This window comes from Syngnathus floridae, unplaced genomic scaffold (genome assembly GCF_059516105.1).
Source record: "Syngnathus floridae isolate MCC-2025c unplaced genomic scaffold, RoL_Sflo_1.0 HiC_scaffold_56, whole genome shotgun sequence".
NCBI classification, from domain to species: domain Eukaryota; kingdom Metazoa; phylum Chordata; class Actinopteri; order Syngnathiformes; family Syngnathidae; genus Syngnathus; species Syngnathus floridae.
Genome location: NW_028284085.1, coordinates 133,185 through 152,845, shown reverse-complemented (window position 1 = coordinate 152,845; position 19,661 = coordinate 133,185). Strand labels below are relative to the sequence as shown.

Genomic DNA, 19,661 nt, shown 5'->3' with positions numbered 1-19,661 from the left:
ACTTGATTTAACAAATAACCATAAATAAATACAGTGTGGGCACTGAAGTTAACATATGTGATTATACTGCCTAATCTGTCACGGAGTAGATTGTTGCAAAGTAATATAAGATCCAAAGTTGTAATTCAGAATAGTTTTCAAAAGAAGGCCATTAGAATTATATACAAGTCTGATTACCCTTAACATAACAACAAGCTATTAATTAAATCACAAATTCTTCAATTCAAAGATTTGGTAGATTATCAGACAAATAATGTCTAACAGTAATTGATTTAACACATCACGATAAGTAGATTGAGTGTGGGCACTCTCAAGTTAACAGATATGATTATACTGCCTAATCTGTTACAGAGTATGTTGTTGCCAAGTAATGTAGAATAGATCCAAAGTAGTAATCCAGAATAGTTTTGAAGAGGCCATTAGAATAATAAACAAATCTGATTACCTTGAACATAATAACAAGCTAAGTGTTTAATATGTCCTATGAAGTCAAAATTGGGCACCATCATGTGGTGAAATTTGGAATTGCATCACATCCAATTTTGCCTGGGAACAAACAGATTAAATAAATCTTAGTTTTGAATAAGCCACTCCTTCTCAAACAAGTAAACTCTGCCCATTTCGCGCAGTAGATGTTCTGTTAATATCTAGTATTTATACAAAGTCATAATTTAAATTGCTTTCAACCTTCATTCATCGGTTCAACCAACATTACTCGCTCTTATTACCAACTTGTATTGATTTAACTAAGCGTTTAATACTTCCTATCAGGTCTCAAGGCAAGATTTGGCAAAATACAATTTCAGCAAATCCAATTTTGCCAGGGAACAAAAATAGATTAAATAAACTAAATAAGTCTTCTTCCCATTAAATAAATCAGAAAAGTCTGTCTTGTAACCAGTCCTCTTCAAACAAGTAAAGTCTGCCCATTTTGTGCCGTAGATTTTGTGTCTATGCCTAGTATTTAAACAAAATCATAATTTAAACGACTTCTTTCCTTCATTCACTTTGGAAATTTGGAATTGCAGCAAATCGAATTTTGCCAGGGAACAAAAATAGATCAATTAAACTAAATAAGTCTTCTTCCCATTAAATAAATTAAAAAAGTCTGTCTTGTAACCAGTCCTTTTCAAACAAGTAAAGTCTGCCCATTTTGTGCCGTCGATTTTGTGTTAATGCCTAGTATTTATACAAAATCATAATTTAAAGGACTTCATTCCTTCATTCACTTTGGAAATTTGGAATTGCAGCACATCAAATTTTGCCTGGGAAGAAAAGTAGATTAAATAAATTTAATAAGTCTTACTACTTCCCATTAAATAAATTAAATACGTCTTACTTGTTCCCACTCCTTTACAAAAAAGTAGTTTAAAACGAGGTCCCTTCACTCAACCTTTAACCCTATTTATTCACCTTCTAGGCTAAGTGTTAAAGGCTAAGTGTTAAAGGCTAAGTGTTAAAGGCTAAGTGTTAGAGGCTAAGTGCCAGAGGCTAGGCGCCAGAGGCGAGTTTTTGTGGGCTGAAGTTTTAGTGGGGTTAGTGTGAATACAATCCAAAAGAATACAACAGAATACAATACAATAGAATATAATACATAGATTAAATTCAATAGCTCTTACTACTTCCCATTAAATAAATTAAATACGTCTTACTTGTTCCCAATCCTTTTCAAAAAAGTAGTTTAAAACGAGGGCCCTTCACTCAACCTTTAACCTCAACCCCGCACGTCACATTGTGTTGTATCTGTGAATGTTGGTTGTGGCCAAATGATAGTTTTCTTTCATTCGTTTAGGTACCACGGTGTTTGTTGGCTATGTTTTCCACTGTCAGAAGGATGAAAATACAAAGTACAACGCTTGGACGTGGGCGAAGACGTCACCGGTGAGTCCTTCCTTCCTATTTATTTACCTTCTAGATGCTAGAGGCTAAGTGTTAGAGGCTAAGTGTTAGAGGCTAAGTGTTAAACACAATACGAACAACACAACGATACTGCACTGAACAACACGATACCGCACTGAGAAACACGATACCGCACTGAACAACACGATACCGCACTGAACAACACCATGCCGCACTGAACACCATGCCACACTGAACAACACCATCCCGCACTGAACAACACCATGCCGCACTAAACAACACCATGCCGCACTGAACAACACCATGCCTCACTGAACGACACCATGCCGCACTGAAAGACACCATGCCGCACTGAACGACACCATGCCGCACTGAAAGACACCATGCCGCACTGAACAACACCATCCTGCACTGAACAACACCATCCCGCACTGAACAACACCATGCCGCACTGAACAACATTATGCCGCACTGAACAACATTATGCCGCACTGAACATTATGCCGCACTGAACAACACCATGCCGCACTGAACAACACCATGCCGCACTGAACAACATTATGCCGCACTGAACAACACCATGCCGCACTGAACAACACCATGCCGCACTGAACAACACCATGCCGCACTGAACAACATTATGCCGCACTGAACAACACCATGCCGCACTGAACAACACCATCCTGCACTGAACAACACCATTCCGCATTGAACACCATGCCGCACTGAACAACACCATCCCGCACTGAACAACACCATCCCGCACTGAACAACACCATGCCGCACTGAACAACATTATGCCGCACTGAACAACATTATGCCGCACTGAACAACACCATGCCGCACTGAACAACACCATGCCGCACTGAACAACACCATGCCGCACTGAACAACATTATAACGCACTGAACAACACCATCCCGCACTGAACATCACCATGCCGCACTAAACAACATTATGCCGCACTGAACAACATTATGCCGAAATGAACAACACCATGCCGCACTGAACAACACCATGCCGCACTGAACAACACCATCCTGCACTGAACAACACCATCCCGCACTGAACAACACCATGCCGCACTGAACAACACCATGCCGCACTGAACAACACCATGCCGCACTGAACAACACCATGCCGCACTGAACAACATTATGCCGCACTGAACAACACCATGCCGCACTGAACAACACCATGCCGCACTGAACAACACCATGCCGCACTGAACAACATTATGCCGCACTGAACAACACCATGCCGCACTGAACAACACCATCCTGCACTGAACAACACCATTCCGCATTGAACACCATGCCGCACTGAACAACACCATCCCGCACTGAACAACACCATCCCGCACTGAACAACACCATGCCGCACTGAACAACATTATGCCGCACTGAACAACATTATGCCGCACTGAACAACACCATGCCGCACTGAACAACACCATGCCGCACTGAACAACACCATGCCGCAATGAACAACACCATCCCGCACTGAACAACATTATGCCGCACTGAACAACATTATGCCGCACTGAACAACATTATGCCGCACTGAACAACATTATGCCGAAATGAACAACACCATGCCGCACTGAACAACACCATGCCGCACTGAACAACACCATCCTGCACTGAACAACACCATCCCGCACTGAACAACACCATGCCGCACTGAACAACACCATGCCGCAATGAACAACACCATCCCGCACTGAACAACATTATGCCGCACTGAACAACATTATGCCGCACTGAACAACACCATGCCGCACTGAACAACACCATGCCGCACTGAACAACGCCATCCTGCACTGAACAACACCATCCCGCACTGAACAACACCATGCCGCACTGAACAACATTATGGCGCACTGAACAACATTATGCCGCACTGAACAACACCATGCCGCACTGAACAACACCATGCCGCACTGAACAACACCATGCCGCAATGAACAACACCATCCCGCACTGAACAACACCATGCCGCACTGAGCAACACCATGCCGCACTGAACAACACCATCCTGCACTGAACAACACCATGCCGCACTGAACAACACCATTCCGCACTGAACAACACCATGCCGCACTGAACAACATTACGCTGCACTGAACAACACCATGCCGCACTGAACAACACCATGCCGCACTGAACAACACCATGCCGCATTGAACAACACCATGCCGCATTGAACAACACCATGCCGCACTGAACAACACCATCCTGCACTGAACAACACCATGCCGCATTGAACAACACCATGCCGCACTGAACAACACCATCCTGCACTGAACAACACCATCCCGCACTGAACAACACCATCCCGCATTGAACAACACCATCCTGCACTGAACAACACCATGCCGCACTGAACAACACCATGCCGCACTGAACAACACCATTCCGCACTGAACAACACCATGCCGCACTGAACAACACCATCCTGCACTGAACAACACCATCCCGCACTGAACAACACCATGCCGCATTGAACAACACCATCCTGCACTGAACAACACCATCCTGCACTGAACAACACCATGCCGCACTGAACAACACCATGCCGCACTGAACAACACCATGCCGCACTGAACAACACCATGCCGCACTGAACAACATTATGCCGCACTGAACAACATTATGTCGCACTGAACAACACCATGCCGCACTGAACAACACCATGCCGCACTGAACAACATTATGCCGCACTGAAAAACACCATGCCGCACTGAACAACACCATCCCGCACTGAACAACACCATGCCGCATTGAACAACACCATGCCGCACTGAACAACACCATGCTGCACTGAACAACATTATGCTGCACTGAACAACACGATCCTGCATTGAACAACACCATGCCCCACTGAACAACACCATCCTGCACTGAACAACACCATCCTGCACTGAACAACACCACCCCGCACTGAACAACACGATCCCGCATTGAACACCATCCCGCACTGAACAACACCATGCCGCACTGAACAACACCATTCCGCACTGAACAACACCATGCCGCACTGAACAACACCATGCCGCAATGAACAACACCATGCCGCACTGAACAACACCATGCCGCACTGAACAACATTATGCCGCACTGAACAACACCATGCCGCACTGAACAACACCATCCCGCACTGAACAACACCATGCCGCATTGAACAACACCATGCCGCACTGAACAACACCATCCTGCACTGAACAACACCATCCCGCACTAAACAACACCATGCCGCACTGAACAACATTATGGCGCACTGGACAACATTATGCCGCACTGAACAACACCATGCCGCACTGAACAACACCATGCCGCACTGAACAACACCATGCCGCACTGAACAACACCATGCCGCACTGAACAACATTATGCCGCACTGAACAACACCATGCCGCACTGAACAACACCATGCCGCACTGAACAACACGATCCCGCATTGAACAACACCATCCTGCACTGAACAACACCATGCCGCACTGAACAACACCATGCCGCACTGAACAACACCATTCCGCACTGAACAACACCATGCCGCACTGAACGACACCATCCTGCACTGAACGACACCATCCCGCACTGAACAACACCATGCCGCATTAAACAACACCATGCCGCACTGAACAACACCATCCTGCACTGAACAACACCATGCCGCACTGAACAACACCATGCCGCACTGAACAACACCATGCCGCACTGAACAACACCATGCCGCACTGAACAACATTATGCCGCACTAAACAACATTATGTCGCACTGAACAACACCATGCCGCACTGAACAACACCATGCTGCACTGAACAACATTATGCCGCACTGAACAACACGATCCCGCATTGAACAACACCATCCCGCAGTGAACAACACCATGCCGCATTGAACAACACCATGCCGCACTGAACAACACCATGCTGCACTGAACAACATTATGCTGCACTGAACAACACGATCCTGCATTGAACAACACCATGCCGCACTGAACAACACCATCCTGCACTGAACAACACCATGCCGCACTGAACAACACCATGCCGCACTGAACAACATTATGCCACACTGAAAAACACCATGCCGCACTGAACAACACCATCCCGCACTGAACAACACCATGCCGCATTTAACAACACCATGCCGCACTGAACAACACCATGCTGCACTGAACAACATTATGCTGCACTGAACAACACGATCCTGCATTGAACAACACCATGCCGCACTGAACAACACCATCCTGCACTGAACAACACCATCCTGCACTGAACAACACCACCCCGCACTGAACAACACGATCCCGCATTGAACAACACCATCCCGCACTGAACAACACCATGCCGCACTGAACAACACCATTCCGCACTGAACAACACCATGCCGCACTGAACAACACCATGCCGCACTGAACAACACCATGCTGCACTGAACAACACCATGCCGCACTGAACAACATTATGCCGCACTGAACAACACCATGCCGCACTGAACAACACCATCCCGCACTGAACAACACCATGCCGCATTGAACAACACCATGCCGCACTGAACAACACCATCCTGCACTGAACAACACCATCCCGCACTAAACAACACCATGCCGCACTGAACAACATTATGGCGCACTGGACAACATTATGCCGCACTGAACAACACCATGCCGCACTGAACAACACCATGCCGCACTGAACAACACCATGCCGCACTGAACAACACCATGCCGCACTGAACAACATTATGCCGCACTGAACAACACCATGCCGCACTGAACAACACCATGCCGCACTGAACAACACGATCCCGCATTGAACAACACCATCCTGCACTGAACAACACCATGCCGCACTGAACAACACCATGCCGCACTGAACAACACCATTCCGCACTGAACAACACCATGCCGCACTGAACAACACCATCCTGCACTGAACAACACCATCCCGCACTGAACAACACCATGCCGCATTGAACAACACCATGCCGCACTGAACAACACCATCCTGCACTGAACAACACCATGCCGCACTGAAAAACACCATGCCGCACTGAACAACACCATGCCGCACTGAACAACATTATGCCGCACTGAACAACATTATGCCGCACTAAACAACATTATGTCGCACTGAACAACACCATGCCGCACTGAACAACACCATGCTGCACTGAACAACATTATGCCGCACTGAACAACACGATCCCGCATTGAACAACACCATCCCGCAGTGAACAACACCATGCCGCATTGAACAACACCATGCCGCACTGAACAACACCATGCTGCACTGAACAACATTATGCTGCACTGAACAACACGATCCTGCATTGAACAACACCATGCCGCACTGAACAACACCATCCTGCACTGAACAACACCTTTCCACACTGAACAACACCATGCCGCACTGAACAACATTATGCCGCACTGAACAACACCATGCCGCACTGAACAACACCATGCCGCACTGAACAACACCATGCCGCACTGAACAACACCATGCCGCAATGAACAACACCATCCCGCACTGAACAACACCATGCCGCATTGAACAACACCATGCCGCACTGAACAACACCATCCCGCACTGAACAACACCACCCCGCACTGAACAACACGATCCCGCATTGAACAACACCATCCCGGACTGAACAACACCATGCCGCACTGAACAACACCATTCCGCACTGAACAACACCATGCCGCACTGAACAACACCATGCCGCACTGAACAACACCATGCCGCACTGAACAACATTATGCCGCACTGAACAACACCATGCCGCACTGAACAACACCATCCCGCACTGAACAACACCATGCCGCATTGAACAACACCATGCCGCACTGAACAACACCATCCTGCACTGAACAACACCATCCCGCACTGAACAACACCATGCCGCACTGAACAACATTATGGCGCACTGAACAACATTATGCCGCACTGAACAACACCATGCCGCACTGAACAACACCATGCCGCACTGAACAACACCATGCCGCACTGAACAACATTATGCCGCACTGAACAACATTATGCCGCACTGAACAACACCATGCCGCACTGAACAACACCATGCCGCACTGAACAACACCATGCCGCACTGAACAACACGACGTCGCACTGAACAACACGACGCCGCACAGAACAACACGACGCCGCACAGAATAACACAATACCGCACAGAACAACACAATACCGCACAAACAGTTTTAGATAATATTACGTCGCAGTCATGTGACGCGGACATGACGTCAATAGGCGGAACTCACGGCAAAATTATAATCTGTGGGCGTGGCTTGCAACAGGAAGTAGGAAAGCGGCAGTTCTGGCAAACAAGACACAGCTGTTAGTAACACGATGACTAACAAGGCAAATATTTTTGTTTTCAGCTTGCAACTTGACCGTCTAGAGCGTACAAGGTAATTACAACTGTTTTTTTTTAGCCCTGAAAAGCAAGGGAGTGTGGCGTTTGGGAGGAATGTCGAACTCGGCGTCTGCTTCCAGCCACAGACGCCAAATTTCGACGATTATTTCGACTGGTCAACGGTTGTAAATTATTGCGTTGACTAAAAACTTTATTTAACTCTACTCTTAACTTTGCCGTTTCAGATATGCGGGTATTACACCGCGGAAATGACGTCAATAGGCTGAACTCTCGCCAAAATTCAAATCTGTGGGCGCAATGGCCTTGAGCGAGACACCGGATACAAACACGACGATTATCAACAGAAATATCTTTATTTTCCGCTTGCAAGTGGACCGTCTAGAGCGTACACGGTAAGTACAACTCATTGTGTTTAAAAAGATTTACGTTTGTGTAGTTTGCGTTGCGTTGTATCTGTGAATGTTGGTTGAGGCTAAATGTTAATGTTTAATTTCATTCCTTTAGGTTCCACGGTGTTTGTTGGCTGTATGTTTTCCACTGCAAGAAGAGGCTCGTATCATTGACCAGCAGGAGCTACAATGGTGAGTACCCCTTTCGTCTTCCATTTATGTTAAACACTTCCTATTTCATGTCTAACAGTACTCGATTTAACAAATAACCATAAATAAATACAGTGTGGGCAGTCACGTTAACATATGTGATTATCCTGCCTAATATGTTTATCACAAATATGTCACTAATCACTAATATGTTTATTTGTTTATCACAACACCTTTGGACCTTCAGCAATCGATTATTTACCTTCATCTACATAGAGACAGAACGATGGTGTCTTAAACATCTCATTCATTTCACCAAATAACTTCACGCAGGTGGATAACGGCCGTCTCGGTCACGCTATGTTGCGTGATGCAGTTTTGAAGAACCAAATGCATTTATTCAATGAATAAGTCAAGCTAGTTCTATGTTTATGATGTTGTAAGTTACGGTACCGATTGAAGTTGAGTTCGAAGCCAGTGGAAAACAGCGCTGCGTTTGTGCTCTCCAGGTACAAATGTTGTGATCTCTGACTGACGACCGGGCGAGACTCGAGTAAGAGATGTCCAAACGAGCTCCGGCAGGGCGGGCCAAGGCGGAGCGAACGGACGCCCTTCAGGCCGCCAATGACGAGCTGAGAACCAAACTGATGGACGTCCAGTTAGAACTTCAGCAGGAGAAGAACAAGGTGAAAACCTCAACAGACAGACACTGCCTGCCTCCCTGCCTGCCTCCCTGCCTGCCTCCCTCCCTCCCAGTTTTCCCGATGTAGATTAGACATGCGTGTGCCATGACTGTGTCAGCCTACATCAACAAATGCACCGAGGACGTCAGCACCACTAAGAATATCATCACCCGGGGCAACCAACGACCCTGGATGACTGAGGAGGTACGTCAAACGCTACGAGCGCGGAACTCTGCCTTCAAGTCTGGCGACAAGGAGACACTGAGGACAGCGAGAGCCAACTTGAACCGTGCCATCAGGATAGCGAAGCGAGACCGCAGTCGAAAATTTCAGGATCGTTTCCACGACGTCAAAAACATCAGGAGTATGTGGCAAGGCATACGGGCGATTACAGACTACAACTCACCCTCCCCCCCCCCCGGTGGGTGTAGTTGATGCTGACTTTCTAAATGGTCTAAATAACTTCTTTGGGAGGTTCGAGGCACTAAACGGCACTCCAGCAGTTAAAACTGTCCCCCATCAGGAAGAGGAGGTACTCTGCCTTGACTCCGCCGATGTGTTGAAGACCCTGAGGAGAGTCAACCCCTGTAAGGCCCCTGGCCCCGACAACATTCCTGGGCGTGTGTTCAGGGAATGTGCAAGTCATCTGGCTGGGGTCATCACAGACATTTTTAACACCTCGCTGGGCCAAGCCACAGTGCCGGCGTGCTTTAAGACTGCCTCCATCATTCCGGTGCCGAAGAAACCTCAAATCACCTCATTTAATGATTACCGGCTTGTTGCACTGACTCCGGTTATGATGAAGTGCTTCGAAAGGCTGCTTAAAGGTCACATCGTTTCCAGACTCCCCCTATTATTTGACCCGTTCCAGTTTGCCGACCGGCAAAACCGCTCCACTCAGGACGCCATCTCCTCCGTTCTTCACCTGAGCCTGGCTCACCTGGAGGAGAAGAACACCCATGTGCGGAGGCTGTTCCTGGACTTCAGCTCAGCGTTTAACACCATCATCCCACAGCATCTGGTAGGAAAATTGGAACACCTGGGCTTCAACACCCCCCTTCGCAACTGGCTGCTAGACTTCCTCACCAACAGACCTCAGTCAGTCCGGGTCGGACAGAACACCTCTGATGTCATCACCCTCAGCACAGGCTCCCTTCAGGGCTGCGTCCTGAGCCCCCTGCTGTGCACCCTGATGACACACGACTGCGTCCTCAGGTTCACCACCAATCACATCGTGAAGTCAGCAGACGACACAACGGTGGTGGGGCTCATCAGAGACAACAACGACCTGGACTACAGAGAGGAGGTGGAGCAGCTGGTGGGCTGGTGCAGAGAAAACAGCCTGATCCTGAATGAGGAGAAGATGAAGGAGATCATCGTCGACTTCAGGAAAAAACAGCCTCACCACGCTCCACTGATCATCAACAGCTCAGCTGTGGAGGTGGTCAGCACCACCAAATTCCTGGGGGTCCACATCACAGAAGACCTCACCTGGACTATGAACACTACGGCACTGGTCAAGAGGGCACAGAAGCGCTTGTACTTCCTGCGGAGGATGAGGAGAGCCCACCTGCCCCCACCCATCATGAGGACGTTCTACAGGAGCACCATAGAGAGCATTCTGACAAGCTGTCTCTCTGTGTGGTGTGGAGGCTGCACCGCCTCCGATTGGAAGAACGTGAGGAGAGTGGTGAGGACAGCAGAGAGGATCATAGGGGCTCCTCTTCCCTCCATTCAGGACATTTCATCTCAGCGCTGCATGTCCCGTGCCCGTAACATCATCAATGACCCATCACACCCCCACCATGGACTGTTCTCCCTGCTGCCCTCTGGGAAGAGGTTTGCAGCATCCGCTGCAGGTCCACCAGGTTCTGCAACAGCTTTTTCCCTGCTGTCATCAGACTGTTGAACACTAGAACTGTTGAGCTCTAAACTGAACTCTGCATCACACATTCACAGAACTGTACTTTATGACACTACGGACCTCTATCTTGCACTATCTCGCACTACCAACTTTACTGAACTTGTATAAACCCTTTAAATAGAAGTTTAATACATGGTTTAGCATTCCTCTGCACACTCTTGAATACTGTTTTGCCTACTTGCACTATTGCATAATTATCACTGCTGCACTTTATACTTATTTTTAATATATATATATATATATATATATAGTATATATGTATATATATATATTTTCATAGGATATGTTACTTCTATTCAACTGCAATATCACTACTTTGTTGTAAGACGTATGCAACGGAATTTCGTTTTGTATGCACCATGTGCAGACAAGATGACAATAAAGTTTGTCTAAGTCTAAGTCATGTCAGGTCAGCTGTCTGGAGAGAGAGAGAAGTCAGGACCTGCGGGCGGAGCACCACCGTGCCACCGCCGCCATGACGGAACTCAAAAGCAAACTCCATGAGGAGAAGCAGAAAGAGTTAGCCATTACCAGGGAGACATTACTGCGGCAGCATGAAATGGAGCTGATGAGAGTGATCAAAATCAAAGATGGAGAGATCCAGCGACTGAATGCCTTGGTCCTCAGCCTGAGGGACGGCTCCATGGACAAGGTGATCCGCTCTATCCGTGTCTGACTATCCGCACGCCACGTCGGGCTTCGATGCGGCCGCTACCGTATTGTGTAGCTTGTCCCCAGTAAGCGTCGCGGCGCTCCGTTGCGGTCTCAACGGCCCGGTGTGGCGCAATGTCTGCTCAGGTGAGGAGGGGGGGCGCTTTGCTGGCGGAGGTGGAGGAGACGCGGCGGTGTCGGGAGACCGAGCGGTGTCGCCTCCACCAGGAGCGCGGAAGAAGCCCTGGCAGCGGCCTGGCAGTCCCGAGCGGCCGAGCTCCGATCGGCTCATCACCAGCATCGGGAGGAGCTGAGCCGAACCAAGAGAGACTGCGAGAGGGAGATCCGCCGACTGGTAGGACTGATCAGATGCGCGGTGCGTGGCTATGTTCCCAATTTCGTTGTATACCTGCAGTGCAATGACACCTAAGGCATTCTATTCTATTCTATTTCACAAGAAGAAAATGTCCGGTTGCTCGCTTCGCTTTTGTCACAGCAAAGGTGTTCTAGTCGATTCCAGAAAAAAATTGGCCGGTTGCTCTCTTTGTTTTTGTCACAATTCTGGCAAATGAGTTTGCCCGCCTGCCTGAGCGCTCCCCGTTTGTACATCCAGACGGATGAGATCAAGCTGAAAGACAGAGCGGTTAGTGTTTTGGATGAAGCCTTGGGGCCGGCCACGTCCACCGCCTTCAGCTGCAGACTCAGGCTGCCGAGCAGCAGATCGCTGCCCTGAGGGATTCCCAAAGGGCGGGCCTAAACTACCCTGGAAGTGGGGTCAACGCCGCTACTAGCAATCCTCTTCATTGCGTAAGCCACCTCATCACACACTTGCAGTACGCATGACTTAGTTCGTTGCTGGAGGAAGGTAGCACAAAAACAGTTTTGAACTTTGAACGAGTGCTCGTGTGTGTGTGTTGCGGGGCGTTTTCAGTCTCAGGAGGATCGGGACACGCGACGGTTTCATCTGAAAATCGCTGAGCTCAGCGCAGTCATCAGGAAACTGGAGGATCGAAACGCCCTGCTTTCTGAAGAGCGCAATGAACTGGTAATTTATTGACGGCACGCTTGAAGGTTTGCGCTACGTTTGATGCGCGCCATCCAGCGAGGCACCCATTGCGCTTGCTTATTAGTTGAGCGGCGCGGCGAGTCGGTTGCCTGGTAGATGTCTTTTATTGGGAGCCAAAGCCATGATTCCGTTCAAACCGATGCAAAAGGAATGGATACGTTCTGGCCCGCGTGTTGTGCGTCTTTCACATCCCGCACTTCATGCTTGCAGCTAAAGCGACTGAGAGAAACAGAAAGCCAGTTTCTGCCACTCCTGTACAAAAACAAACGCCTGAGCAGGAAGAATGAAGAACTCTCGCTGGTGCTGTGTCGCCTTGAAAACAAAGTGCGCTTTGTCACCCAGGAGAACGAGGAGATGGCAAGCTTGGTAAGTCGACGCGGACAACGGCGGCGTGCCAACAGAGTCCACTGCATTTGTGTTCCACAGAGAAGGCCTAGTTCGCTCAATGACCTGGACCGCGGTTGCGGCCAGCAGGACGGTGAAATGGAGTTTCTTCAAGTTGTGGAGCAGCGGCACATCATCGACGACTTGTCCAAGGTCTTCAGGCAGGCGACTCGGTTCACGTACGGCAGCGCCGCGCTCGCTCGCTGTCGCCAGGAAACCTTTTCCGTCCAAAGCTTGGCCGGCGGCCGCCATCCAAAAAATTGGCCCCTTAAATTCCGACCTTTCAAGCAGGAGCATTGTGCGCACGCGTTTGAACACGCTTTAGACTTGTTTTGCCGTTTTCAGCAGCTCAAAGCTCCCGTTTTGTCAGCGCCTTTGCCACTCGCTGTGCGCTGAAAACGACGGACTTGCCCGGCTGCTCAGCCCGTCAACCATGAGCCGCGAGCGCGACGTCATTGTCCGTAGGCAGCTAGTGGCAAAATGCACCCTGTTAGAGTTGCGCTCGCTCCAACTTATTTTGCAAGAACCACACGGGAGACAAGTAAGTTCTTTTGGACACCTGCAGGTGGAGAGTCCATCCGTTGTACGAATGAAGTCTGACTCTCGGCTCCTGCACGAGCATTTTAATTAAGAGAAACAGGGTGGGTGTAAGAGTGGATTGAATAGAGGAAGCCCTTGACCTCTAGTCAAAACATAGCAAGGGGTGTTTTACGACTTTGTGTAGGAAGGGATAAGCGATAGGGATAAATAAGGGATAAATAATATTATTTATTACAGGTCGCAGTCAAAGTCAAAGCAACACAATGATACGATAAAGATAATCTGGAAAACCCTGACACACCCTGTAGTTGTCACTTTTGGAAAAGACGAGCGTCCCTCCAATCATCGCCGGTGACGTGTTTTTCAGGCTCTGGAGACAGGAGCTCATGTCAGAAATGTCATTGTGAGTCGCGTTTGTTTCTGCGCCGGAGCCGTTCGTTCCCTTTGCATCCAAAGAATCTCAAAGGCGGATTATTTGTGTCGACAGGAGAGAGATTTGCTGCCACGATACCGACGTCGAGAATCTCTGAGGAGGAACAAAGCGTGAGGTCCTGCAAGGTGAGTCTGTTTGTTTGCGGCTGCTTGGTGTTGCGCAAGATGAAATGGCCTTTTTCTCGCTATCGTTCCTCTCGTCGATTCATCGTGAGGTGTCGCTTCAGTTTGTTCAGAGAGATGTTTGCTTCCGCGCCCGCAGGTCATCGAAACATTTTACGGCTACGACGAAGACGTGTTGGTGGACTCGGACGGATCGTCCTTGTCTTTTCACACCGACAGAACCCCCGACACGGAACCCGAAGAGGTAGCCCGCCATTTCTGCCAGCGTATTGGCACCAAACATTCCTCTTCAGCCTGGAATCGGACTCGTCTTTGCGTCGCGGGTGCTTTGTCGCCGGTCTGACTGATTCTGGTACTAGTGCTGTGTTGCATTGGTGTGTGCATGAAGAGGCGGAGCTTCGCTACCGCCAGCTGACGCAAGAATATCAAGCGCTGCAACGAGCCTACGCTCTGCTAGCCCAGACCAGCGAAAGGGGACTACGACGCCGAGAAGGAGATCAAGGTGGCGCCCCTTCCCGCAACCCCCGGCCGGGTCGCAGCCTCCCCGTTCTCACCCAGCCTCGGGTGTTCTCTGGTCTGAAAGGAGGAGGAGGAGCCTCCCTCCTCCTCCTTTCAGACCAGAGAAAAGCTGATGGTAGAAATGGGTCACTATCAAAGCAGAGTAGCAGATCTGGAGTCAGCGCTGATGAAAAGCAAATGTCATTTTCCAGTCAACCAAAGAATTTGTGGATGAAAATGACACAACATTCCAAAGCTGTCCACGCGTTTGTCTCTTCTAGAATGTCAAGTGGGTGGAGGAGAAGCAGCTGCTGCGTCAGAGCAATCAGCAGTTGGCCGAAAAGGTGACGGAAAGAAAGGCGCTGGGCGGAGTCGCTTGGCGTCACACCTGTCGGGAAGCCCCGCAGATGAGGTCTGACTGTCTTTTCAGGTCAGGCGGATGGAGGCGGAAGAAGCGCGTCTGAAAGAGCACATCCAGGATATCCGAGACCAAAACGAACTGCTTGAGTTCCGCATCCTGGAGCTGGAGGTGGGAAGACTCGCACAAGCGTGTTGAGGCCAGAGATGTGACGGACGGACGGACGGACGGACGGACGGATGCATGCCTCTGCCTTTCAGGAGAGGGAGTGGCGCTCCCCCGTCTTGAAGTTTCTGCAAGTCCGTTTCCCAGACGGCCTCAGCCCTTTGCAGATTTACTGCGAGGCCGAGGGCGTGAGCGTACGTAAGGCGTCCCTCGCAACCCTAACCTTAACCCGAGGTCCCAGAACACCTTACATTGCTCCTTGCGCCTTTCCCCCGGACATCGTCATCAGTGATCTGATGAAGAAGCTGGACATCCTGGGCTATAACGCCGTAAGTGTATGTCGAACTCCTTATGTTCGCACTCCACGAGACTCGGCGGCTCAAATGTGACTTTTGGAAGGCTTTGCGCTGAAAGAAGCTTGTTGACGCTGTGCCTTTGGGCTCTTGCAGAATCTCACCAACGAGGAGCAGGTGGTCGTGATTCACGCCAGGACCCTTCTCACCCTAGCCGAGAAGGTAACGCGCACGTCCACGCACGCTCTCGCATTCTGCTTATGTGACAGCAGCCTTTCCTCAGTGGTTAGAATACATCAAAGTGACCAAGTCAGCACTTCAACAGAAGATGTTGGACATTGAAAGTGAGAAGGTAGACAGACACGCGACATCAGCCAAGGGGAACTCCGGCAATGTGCCCCAACAATTCTGACCTTGAGCTGTGCTAGGATATGTTCTGCAAGCAGAAGGGCTACCTGGATGAAGAGTTGGACTTCAGGAAGTGTTCCATGGACCAGGCTCATAAGGTAAGCCGCCCTCAAATCTCCCGCCGGACCACTGATGGACGAGGATTGCGGCCCAGAGGATCCTGGAGCTGGAGGCCATGTTGTACGAGGCGCTACCGCAGCGGGACTGCCCCGCCACGGACGGCGAAAAAGCCAGCCACGCTGGCGTGAATGACGTGCTGACGGCGGATCAGAGAGAAGAGCTTAGGAGCGCCGTGGACCAATGGAAGCGAGCCCTGATGTGCGAGTTGAGGGAGCGCGACGCTTGCATCCTCCAAGAGAGAATGGATCTGCTGCACAGCGCGCAACAGGTAAGGGCCCAAAGCCAGCCCGGCACTTACTTGCACGCTTACTGGCTTTTGAATGCCACTTTCCATTTGTCCGTCCTAGAGGAACAAAGAGCTGAAAGAATTCATCGAAGCTCAGAAGAGACAAATCAAACAATTGGAGGAGAAGTTTCTGTTTCTCTTTCTATTCTTCTCCTTGGCCTTCATTCTGTGGCCCTAACACCAGCTGGTGAGTGAGCTCCAGCGGCACCGCACTCGACACCTCCGATACACTGCCAGCCGGTCTCAGACGTTGGCAGACGCTCCGATGCCAACGTATACCCCCCGCCACGGTGACAGAGGCACCGCGTCACACCGGCGCTCATCCAATCAGAAGGCAGGAAAAGCAAATTCACATGCAGGGCACTTTTGAACCAGAAGAGAGCGCCACAAAAAACGGTTGTTGCCCCAAACGCGCACTAAAAAGGGTCAGAATAACAAGAGTCCCACTGGCCAGCCGGGGCCACCCGTCCAGCTGTTTCTTCAGGGGGGAAAAAAATTGGAGTCACCGGTGAGTACATTTTGCATTTAGCTCTGCTTTTCTGCTTCTGTCTTCAAGTGTGTGGCATCCTGCGATCAAAGAGTCAGCCAACCCCAAAGCGGTTGACCTCAACGTCCCACCACCATGCCTACCAGAGCAGGTGACGTGATGCTTTGGACATCCTTCCGTCTCAGATGCCCAAAAGTACTCTTTGCCACATCTGCGGCAATACGGTGTCTTTTCAAAGGTGCAAATAAATCCAGCGTGGGCGGAACACGCACGTCTTCGGTTTTTCCCGCTTTGTTTGTGTGACAGCTGTTGTGAAAATTTTATACAAATAAAGTTGTATAGTACAGGTTTGGCCAAGCCGCAACTCCCGAACCGCATGCGGCTCTTTTATGTTCATATCAACATTTGTGTGTGTGTGTGTGTGGGGGGGGGGGGGGGGGGGGTTGTGCGTGTTGGCTTCACTTGAGTTCAATTTGGTATTTTGGTCAAAAGCGCATGTGGTGAAATTCCACAAAGTAGGATGGGCAAACACATTTCTTTAAACTATGAGTGTCAATTGGGCTCTCGAAATGGCAGGGAAAAGATGCACAGCAAAACGAAAATACGTAGATGAACACAGGACGTTTTAATCAGAGTGGGAAAGTTTCTATTTTTTGTTGAACGTGATGGCAAACCATTCTGCCTGATATGTCAGACCTCAGCGCATTTCAAAGATTCAAATCTTCAGCGCCATGCACTTCAGCTCACTCCATGCTAACATTGATCAGGCGTCGAACCCGCATCATCATGCTTAAGAGGTGGCCATGCTAACCAGTGCGCCATTATGTCAACGCATAATAACTAAGTCTACTGGTCAAAACAGCGGTTACTATATGACGTCGCTACGTCGTGGTCACGTGACGCAGACAAGACGTCAATGGACGTGGGCAGAGTTAACTTGTTTAAAAGGGAGTAGGCAGAAGAAATATTTAATTTATTTAAATCTATTTTGAGTGCACACCATTATGCCAATGCATAACAACTGTAAATCTACTAAACAAAACAGCGGTTGCTATATGACATCTGCCACGTCGTGGTCACGTGACATACGTGACGTCGATGGGCGTAACTTTCGCCGGAATTCAAATCCGCGGGGAGAGTTAACTTGTTTAAAAGAGAGTGGGCAGAAGAATTATTTAATTTATTTAAATCTATTTGGTGTGTGCGCCATTATGTCAATGCATAACAACTGTAAGTCTACTAAACAAAACAGCGGTTGCTATTTGACGTCTGCCACGTCGTGGTCACGTGACGCGGACGTGACGTCGACGCCTACTTTACATCCCACCGATCACAGGACTCCTCGGCTGCATAACCGTGCCCCCTTCCCAACCAATCGGATTTGCTATACGCGAAAACGACGCCAATGGAAAGAGCTTCCGCCCAAATTTAAATCCGTGGGCGTGGCTCGCAGCAGGAAGTAGGAAAATGGCGGCGATGTTGACAAAGACACAGCGGATGGTAACATACGACTAACAAGAGAAATATTTTTATTTTCTGCTTGCAACTGGACCGTCCAGAGCGTACACGGTAAGTACAACTCATCGTTTTTAAAAAGAAGTACTTTTGTTGCCCTGAAAAGCGAGTGAGCGTGGCGTTTGTGGGGGACGTCGAATTTCGACGATTCTTTCTGGTCAACGGTTGTAAATGATTGTGTTGATTAAAAAAGAAAACTTGATGTAACTCTACTTTTAACTGCCGTTTCAGATAGATTTGGAATTGCATCACATCCAATTTTGCCTAGAGCGTACACGGTAAGTAACACTCGTTGTGTTTAAGGAGATTTACGTTTGTAATAGCAGAAGTGTAGCCGCGTTGCGTTGTACGTGTGAATGTTGGTCCGGGCGAAATGTTAATGTTTAATTTCATTCCTTTAGGTTCCACGGTGTTTGTTGGCTGCAAGTTTTCCACTGCAAGAAGAGGCTCATATCATTGACCAGGAGCGAGCTACAATGGTGAGTAGCCATAACATTTATGTTAAACACTTCCTATTTCATGTCTAACAGTACTTGATTTAACAAATAACCATAAATAAATACAGTGTGGGCACTGAAGTTAACATATGTGATTATACTGCCTAATCTGTCACCGAGTAGATTGTTGCAAAGTAATATAAGATCCAAAGTTGTAATTCAGAATAGTTTTCAAAAGAAGGCCATTAGAATTATATACAAGTCTGATTACCCTGAACAAGCTATTAATTAAATCACAAATTCTTCAATTCAAAGATTTGGTAGATTATCAGACAAATAATGTCTAACAGTAATTGATTTAACACATCACGATAAGTAGATTGAGTGTGGGCACTCTCAAGTTAACATATGTGATTATACTGCCTAATCTGTTACAGAGTATGTTGTTGCCAAGTAATGTAGAATAGATCCAAAGTAGTAATCCAGAA

At 48.7% G+C, this 19,661-nt stretch overlaps 3 long non-coding RNA genes across 5 annotated transcripts; all 3 read left to right on the top strand.

Annotated features, from left to right (window-relative positions):
* Positions 1-8,492: 8,492 nt before the first annotated feature.
* Positions 8,493-9,734, top strand: LOC148378248 (uncharacterized). The gene is made up of 3 exons (XR_015856071.1): positions 8,493-8,656; positions 8,769-8,845; positions 9,313-9,734. It is a non-coding gene; the product is annotated as an uncharacterized LOC148378248 (long non-coding RNA).
* Positions 9,735-12,212: 2,478 nt separating this feature from the next.
* LOC148378247 (uncharacterized) lies at positions 12,213-14,032 on the top strand. Of its 2 annotated transcripts, XR_015856052.1 has the most exons (4): positions 12,213-12,416; positions 12,675-12,868; positions 12,993-13,106; positions 13,338-14,032. It is a non-coding gene; the product is annotated as an uncharacterized LOC148378247 (long non-coding RNA). The 2 variants fall into 2 exon arrangements; XR_015856051.1 differs by having other exon boundaries at positions 12,993-14,032.
* A 236-nt stretch (positions 14,033-14,268) lies between these two features.
* On the top strand, positions 14,269-15,096 carry LOC148378246 (uncharacterized). Of its 2 annotated transcripts, XR_015856047.1 has the most exons (4): positions 14,269-14,454; positions 14,539-14,609; positions 14,746-14,850; positions 14,995-15,096. It is a non-coding gene; the product is annotated as an uncharacterized LOC148378246 (long non-coding RNA). The 2 variants fall into 2 exon arrangements; XR_015856046.1 differs by lacking the exon at positions 14,269-14,454 and having other exon boundaries at positions 14,507-14,609.
* The last annotated feature ends 4,565 nt before the right edge of the window (positions 15,097-19,661 follow it).